The sequence below is a fragment of the Carassius auratus genome, chromosome 22 (assembly GCF_003368295.1).
Source record: "Carassius auratus strain Wakin chromosome 22, ASM336829v1, whole genome shotgun sequence".
NCBI classification, from domain to species: Eukaryota; Metazoa; Chordata; class Actinopteri; order Cypriniformes; family Cyprinidae; genus Carassius; species Carassius auratus.
Genome location: NC_039264.1, coordinates 32,213,874 through 32,222,623, shown reverse-complemented (window position 1 = coordinate 32,222,623; position 8,750 = coordinate 32,213,874).

The following is an 8,750-nucleotide window of genomic DNA, read 5'->3' as shown; positions in this document are numbered from 1 at the left end:
ATTGCATTCATATTCTGACATAATAGTAAACATTTGATATACATGTATGAATAAATTGTTGATCTTTCACTCAATGTGATCTTAAATGCTTGAACAGTAATATTAAATAATAGTAATATATATTTTTCTAGATGAATCAATCATCGAGACAATGAACTGTAATGTTTTAGTCTTTAGTGAGCCCATTAGTGGTCTTCCAGTGACATCTAGTGGTCGTAAATGCAATTTATCATACAACACTGTCTCTTTAACCTTTATAACTGTTATATGTTGTCTTAATTTCATTTCAAAGAAGCATACGCAATTTGTGTATAATTTCACAGTCTAGATAATAGTACTGCACTGATTTTAAATAACCTAGATATGGCTGACAGTAAAAGAATAGAACAGAATTACAGACACACACAAACATGAAATGTTTAAACTAGTATATTAATACTCAATAAGCATGCTTAAGCCCACACACAGATGCACACATTTTGTTATATATATAGATAATTAAAATAAATGATGGGTGATAAAACCTATTGCAAGTCTTCTGTTTTATGGGCTTCTATGTCATTTTTCAGGTTTCATTGCAATCATAATCTGGCATAATTATAAACATTAGATATATCTGTATGAATAAATTGGTAAACTTTGACTCAATGTGATCTGAAATGCTTGAACAGTAATATTAAATAATAGTAATATACATTTTTTCTAGATGAATCCCTCAACAAGCCCATAAACTGTAATGTTTAGGCTTTAGTGAGCTCATTAGTGGTCTTCCGGTGACATTCTAGTGGTTATAATTGCAATTTTTTATTCAACACTGGGTTTTGAAGCTTTATAAATATTACAGTGTTCTTTTTTACCTAATCTCTGTTAAATTTTGCATGATTGTTTAGAAAAAATACAGATCTAATGCATGTGTGATTATATTACCCCTTGTTTTTTTGCAGTTTAATGCCATTCACAACAGAAATCTTTTGTTTTTTAGGCCTGTTTAAATGTTATCTAACCAAAGGACAAAATACAACATATTTTTTCAAAGTTATTGATCTAGAGAGTCCTGAGAATATTACTGCAGTGGTTTGATCAAGACTGAACAAAAAACCAGGTGACCCAAAACATTCAAATTCGTGGACCAATTTTATGAAAAGGCTATAACTCGGGAACAAAAATGAGATATCTTCACCAAACTCAGAAACTCATATGCATGAACAAAAACTTTAGTCAAATTATTATTTTTTCTCCATATCTGCCACTTGGTGGCGCTACAGGATGAAAAAAAAACTAAAATGGCTATGACTAAGCAACCGCTGATCCAATCAACTTTGAAAATTGGTATGGCCCAATGTGGCATAAGTGTCTATGAGGAATTTCACTTATCTTAAAAAACATGGCCGCCATTGGCCAAACAACTTTAAGCACCTATTTGACAAGGTTAATGGAAGTCGATCGGAACGAAACTCGGTGGGCATGTTCGACTCATTGCCCTAAAGGTCTGTAAGTATTTTGAAAGAAATTGCCCACAACATTGTCACCTCCCACAGAACACAACAAAGCGATTTGATTACAGCGCCACCTATTTTCCAAAAATGATAATGCATCATTTTACTGGAGTTTTACTGGCTGTTTCAATTACACTCTTCCAATAATTGCTTTTCTTACTCGTTGCATTTGGTCTGATGCTCCATGCCATGCTTAGCTCCTCGCTGTGGAACTTTTATTAACGATTTTCAGCCATTTCAATTACAATCATGCAATTATTAATTTCATTATTCATTGTTGCATTTGGTCTGATGCTACATATGCTTAGCTCCTGATGTTGCCGCTGGAATGCTTGGCCCCGTGATTGCTGCTTGCAGCTATATTTAGGGGCCAAGCACCGAAGGTGCGTAGGACCCTCTTGTTTTTGTTGGCGTTCTTATTATTATTATTATTATTCTTCCGACTGGGGGTCTATGGCAGCCCATAGAACCGAATGCGGGAAAGTTGTAATGGTTGGACATTCTGATAGAGGACAGTGCCAACATTAAGTACACCAATTTAGGTGTGTCTAAGACATTCCCTCTAGCGCCACCAACTGTCCAAAATTTCACTTTAATTTTGTTAATAACTTTTTGACCGTAAGGCCAATCATCAAAATTCTTTTTACATCTAATTTCTGAGCTCATGCCAATTTGATTGCACCCTAGCAAGTCATTTTCCGTCATAGAAATGTGGCCGCCATTTTGAATTTTTTTGAAAAACCTACTTTTTCGAACTCGTCCTAGACGGTTTGTCCGATTCACACAAAAATTGAACCAGATCATCTTGAGTCAGTGCTGACCAAAAGTTATGCAAATCAAATTGATTCGTCAAACCGTTTTTGATAAACGCTCAAACAAATTTTACGTAGCGCCTACAAAAATGGTCGTTAGGCTGTATCTCTGCAACGATTTATCATATTCAGACCAAACTTGGTACATGTCATAACAAGCATGGCCTGAGGCTACTTGCTGCGTTTCAGCGCAGCGCCTCCTACTGGTCCGGAGATATGAAAAACTGCTATTTTTGCTTATAACTTCTAAACAGTTTGTCCAAAAATCATAAAATTGGTATTGCTAGATTCAGGGCAACATGCCGAGTCGACTGATATCCAATTTTACCATTTTGGCCATTTTGACTGTCGGCCATTTTGAACTTTGTGCTAAAATGCTGTATTTTAAGAACACATCAACGGATTGTTACGAAACTTGGTATGGGTCATCAGCACAATGTCCTGAAGGAGCGTGAGAAGTTTCGAAACAGCGCCACCTAGTGGTGATCTTCTTTTTTAAAATGCTTATAACTTTGGGTGTGGTCGACTTATTTTCACCAGACTCATGAAATTGGACTCCTGAAACCTTACCGAGTCCTACGATACCAAAAATGCTAGGTTCCGCCTTACGGTTTGTGTAGCGTTGTGATTTAGCGCTTAAAAAACATTTGGCTATATCTTCGAAACCGCTTGTCTGATCGAGACGAAACCACCGTCAGAAGTTCGGAAACATAGGTCGATAGCTATACGCCAATGCCCAAATGCCAAAATATTGATAGTAAGGGGTAGTAATATTCAATCAAAGTCAAGAGTCAGTCATTTTTTACATGCTTTTTCATATATATGTCTATAACTCTGAAGTGAATTGAGATATTTTCACCAAAATTGACACACATATGTATGTGCTCACTCTGAGGACACATACAAAAAATGGTGGGACTGAGCCTCTTGGTCGCGCTATAATAGAACAAAACATGAAATTCCCATTGACTTCAATACAGTTTTGTGAAATAAAATGCTATACTAAACAAATGCATTTGTGTAATATTACGAAACTCATAATGTGCCAACAACACCATCCCCTGAATGTACTCAAAATATTTTGCAACAGTGCCACCTAGTGGTCAAAAGTTATAACTCAATTTACATAAAGGCTAATAACTTTTGAAAAGATCTGGCTATTGACATGACGCTGATATTAATAGATTCCTTGGGTCAGGCCGAGAACATAGATACCAAGTTTTCCTTATTTGGCTGAACTTCCTGTCCGCCATTTTGATTAATGTTGAAAACCTACTTTTTCGAACTCCTCCTAGACCGTTAGTCAGACTTTCACTAAATTTGACGTGGATCATCTTCAGACCATGCTGGCAAAATGTAATGGATTTCGTGTCGATATACGAAACGGTTCTCATTTAGCGCATCAACGAATCAGCTCGAAGGGTTCCAAAATGCATTTGAGGTTGTATCTCTGCAAAGCTTTGACATATTTGCACCAAACTTTGTATGTGTCACCGTCACCTCACACTGACCATTCCAAACTAATTTGGTAACAGCGCCACCTATTGGTTACACGTGATAAGCCAATAAATCCTATTACTAGTTGTTGTGTTTATTGTTTTCAAGCCATTTTGCCTAAAATAATCTTAAAACTGTCTTAATTACTCATTCCTGCCGTTCGTCTGAAGCTTGCTTCTGTAGTGCTTGGCCCCGTTATTGCTGCTTGCAGCTATATTTATTATTATTCTTCTTCTTCCACCCCAAGTCTATGGTAGCCCATAGAACCGATTGCGGGAAAGTTGTATAATTTGGCACACTAATAGAGGACTGTCTGAACATTAACCGTAGCAAATTTGAAGTCTCTAACTCAAACTCTCTAGCGCCACCAATTGTCTAAACTTTCAAAAACTTGATGCTAATAACTCTTGAACCGTAAGCCACAAAATGAAAATTATTTTTTCCTGTGATTCCTTGGCTCATGCCGAGTCGAATGGACACCGAAATTCAAAAATCGCAAGGCTTAGTTTTTTCGCTATCGTCAATTGTTCGTAAAACCTACTTTTTCGAACTTGTCCTAGGCCGTTGCACCGATTGTCACGAAAATTGAATCAGATAATCTTCAGACCACGCTGGCAAAAAATTATGGAATTCAAGTTCATTTCTCAAACCGTTTCCGAATAGCTCATGAACAAATTCTTCGAAAAGCACGCAAACGTGAACGTGAGGCTATATCTCCGCAACGGTTTGGCCTATTGAGACCAATCTTGTTGGGTCTTATAACAACCTTTCCCTGGGACTACCTGCAGTGTTTCGGCGCTGTGCCCCCTAGTGGTCAGGAGATATGAAAAATGCATGTTTTTGCTCATAACTTCTGAACGGTTTTGCCAAAAATCACAAAAGTGGTGTCTTTAGATTCAGTGCATCATTCCGAGTCGAATGATACCGAATTTTCCCAATTCTGCCATTTTGGGCGTCGGCCATTTTGAATTTAGTTGTAAATTGCTGTATCTTAAGAATGAAGTTCCGTATCGTTTCGCAAATAATTACAAAAATGTCCGGCTCCATGCCCTGAATGTACACAAAAAAATTGGGGGCAGCGCCACCTTGTGGTCAATAGTTATAACGATTTTTTGGAAAAATGCTAATAACTTTTGCATACATTAGCCTATTGTAACAAAGCTGATGTTGATAGATTCCTTGGGTCATGCCGAGAACACCGATACCCCATTTGTCAATTTTGGCAAAATTTCCTGTCCGCCATTTTGATTCATGTTGAAAACCTACTTTTTCGAACTCCTCCTAGACCGTTGCTCAGATTTTCACCAAATTTGATTTGGATCATCTTCAGACCATGCTGGCAAAAAGTTATGGAATTTGTGTCGATACACGTAACCGTTTTCAATTAGCGTACCAACGAATTTGCTGGAAAGATGCCAAATTGCATCTGAGGCTGTATCTCTGCAAAGGTTGGAGATATTTACACAAAACTTAATATGTGACATTGTCACATCACATTGACCACGCCACATCATTTTGGTCACAGCGCCACCTATTGGTCAAGAGTAATAAACCAATCAATAACCACTAATTATTACATTTCCAATAATGCTAATAACTTTTAATTGCATTAGCCTATTATCATGAAACATGTCTCAAAATGTTCCTTGGGACATGCCGACAACATACATACCAATTATGTCATATTAAGCAAAACTTCCTGTCCGCCATTTTGATTCATGTTGAAAACCTTTTTTTTTAAACTCATCCTCAACCGTTTGTCTGATTTTCACCAAAATTGAATCAGATCATCTTCAGACCGTGCTGACAAAAAGTTATGGATTTCGTGTCAATAGACGAAACCGTTTTTGTACAGCGCTGCTTCAGATGTCAGGCATCTTCACAAAATGAGTCTGAGGCTATATCTCTGCAAAGCCCATTAGTGGTCTTCCAGTGACATCTAGTGGTCGTAAATGCAATTTATCATACAACACTGTCTCTTTAACCTTTATAACTGTTATATGTTGTCTTAATTTCATTCCAAAGAAGCATACGCAATTTATGTATAATTTCACAGTCTAGATAATAGTACTGCACTGATTTTAAATAACATAGATATGGCTGACAGTAAAAGAATAGAACAGAATTACAGACACACACAAACATGAAATGTTTAAACTAGTATATTAACACTCAATAAGCAGTAGCGGTTTTAGGCACGGGCGAACCGGGCAGCCGCCCGGGGCGTCATTTTTTCGTGACACATTGGGGGCGGCAGCACGAGCAGATAAAAAAAAAAAAAAAACATCTGCATCGCTAAGCGGTTTTTCATCATTTATATAATTTCACTGTGTGTGGAACTGGCAAATTGGCGCTCCCTGCAGCTGCCGGTGATAAAATGTCAGGACACCGGCGCCCCTGCTTGCTGAAAATGTACCGCGGGCGACATTTCACCTCTGGGTCTCTCTCAAATGGAACGGACAGGGCGCGGGGGTGGACGGGGACGGGGGATCCACACTAGTAATATAATTAATAATAGGCTAAAGTCAGTCACACACCTCGACTTTCTTCCAAATAACGCACATTTCATTCATAATGTTATAATACAGGCCTATAGTTCCTGCAAATGAAACTAGGTGATACAAAACGATTAAGCGGTCATCAAGGTGAATTGGTTTAGTCTTGACTTCTGGTCGTGAGTGACAGTTGGGGGGATGGGAAATCTGTTGATTGTCGAGTGCCAAATAAACAGAGATGGAGAAGAAAAGGTCAAAGCCATCAGATGCCCAATTTCGAAAAAAAAGAAAAAAATAAGAGGAGAAACGAGCAAAAGATAAAGGTATGCAACTATGTTCTCTCTCTCTGTATGATTACAGTATCCATTTCATGAATGAAGGGCTAATGTTAATTGGTGGTGGGTATAACTCTTTGTTAGCCTTTTTGCTATGATGCTTGCTATGCTTATACAACAATAATTTGATTTCAACTCAATCACGAGATCTAATTTATAATATTGTGCTTTGCAATAAAACTGTTACAAGTTCAGTTATCATTTCCATCAGTTGGTTTAACGTTAGGCCCTGTAAATAACCAACGGCATTTTCAAATCTGTAGGTTAAAGACGAACAGTGTGTCAGGCATAGAATTTGTCATGCATAGAATTTGAGGCAGTAACCAAAGAGCTAATGGTTCCTCCATGAAAGTTAGATTAATATACAAATTTTGGTTGAAAAATATCCTGAAACCCAAAAAGATTTTGGTGATTAAAAAATAAAATCCCATTGTTTTTGCCTATACATATAATTTAAAGTCATTTTATTATTTAAACAGCTGAGTCCTAGTGACCATAGCATAACATGAATAAAATATAATTTTTCAATATATACATATATATATATATATATATATATATATATATATATATATATATATATATATATATATATTTTACCATTTGTTTCTATGCTCTAAACAATGTGATGACATGGGGGGAAAAAAACGAAATAAATAAATGTTTTTTTTTGGGGGGGGGGGGTCTAGGAGGATATAGCATGTAATGACAGACATTTAATGTGTAAGAGCATGTTTATGTAACCCTTCTATTATGTTTTGAGTCAATTTGACCCCAGGCTGTTTTAGCTTTATAAAACATTATCCTATGGTCTTTTGATTTCAAATGCAATTCAATTGCAATTTCAGGGGCACTTCTAAAATATTTTGGAGCATCCTCTGCCACTGGTCAGGATGAGCCAACCACCTCCTCCGCTACACATATGTCTCCACAAATATCTGATATTGAGGATGAAGACCTCTTTGCCTCTACTTCTCCCCAGCATGAGTTTTCAGGTGTGCATATCGTGTGTGTGTGTGCGTGTGTCAAGTCAAGTCAAGTCACCTTTATTTATATAGCGCTTTAAACAAAATACATTGCGTCGAAGCAACTGAACAACATTCATTAGGAAAACAGTGTGTCAATAATGCAAAATGATAGTTAAAGGCAGTTCATCATTGAATTCAGTGATGTCATCTCTGTTCAGTTAAATAGTGTCTGTGCATTTATTTGCAATCATCAAGTCAACGATATCGCTGTAGATGAAGTGACCCCAACTAAGCAAGCCAGAGGCGATAGCGGCAAGGAACCAAAACTACATCGGTGACTGAATGGAGAAAAAAACCTTGGGAGAAACCAGTGCAGAACTTTGTTTTGGGGGGGGGGGGGCGCTCGAAAGGGGGCTCGCCCAGGGTGTATTTCAATGTAGAACCGCCACTGTCAATAAGCATGCTTAAACCCACACACAGATGCACACATTTTGTTATATATATAGATAATTAAAATAAATGATGGGTGATAAAACCTATTGCAAGTATTCTGTTTTTATGGGCTTCTATGTCATTTTTCAGGTTTCATTGCAATCATAATCTGGCATAATTATAAACATTAGATATATCTGTATGAATAAATTGGTAAACTTTGACTCAATGTGATCTGAAATGCTTGAACAGTAATATTAAATAATAGTAATATACATTTTTTCTAGATGAATCCCTCAACAAGCCCATAAACTGTAATGTTTTAGTCTTTAGTGAGCTCATTAGTGGTCTTCCGGTGACATCTAGTGGTTATAATTGCAATTTTTTATTCAACACTGGGTTTTGAAGCTTTATAAATATTACAGTGTTCTTTTTTACCTAATATCTGTTAAATTTTGCATGATTGTTTAGAAAAAATACAGATCTAATGCATGTGTGACTATATTACCCCTTTTTTTTGCAGTTTAATGCCATTCACAACAGAAATCTTTTGTTTTTTAGGCCTGTTTAAATGTTATCTAACCAAAGGACAAAATAAAACATATTTTTTCAAAGTTATTGATCTAGAGAGTCCTGAGAATATTACTGCAGTGGTTTGATCAAGACTGAACAAAAAACCAGGTGACCCAAAACATTCAAATTCGTGGACCAATTT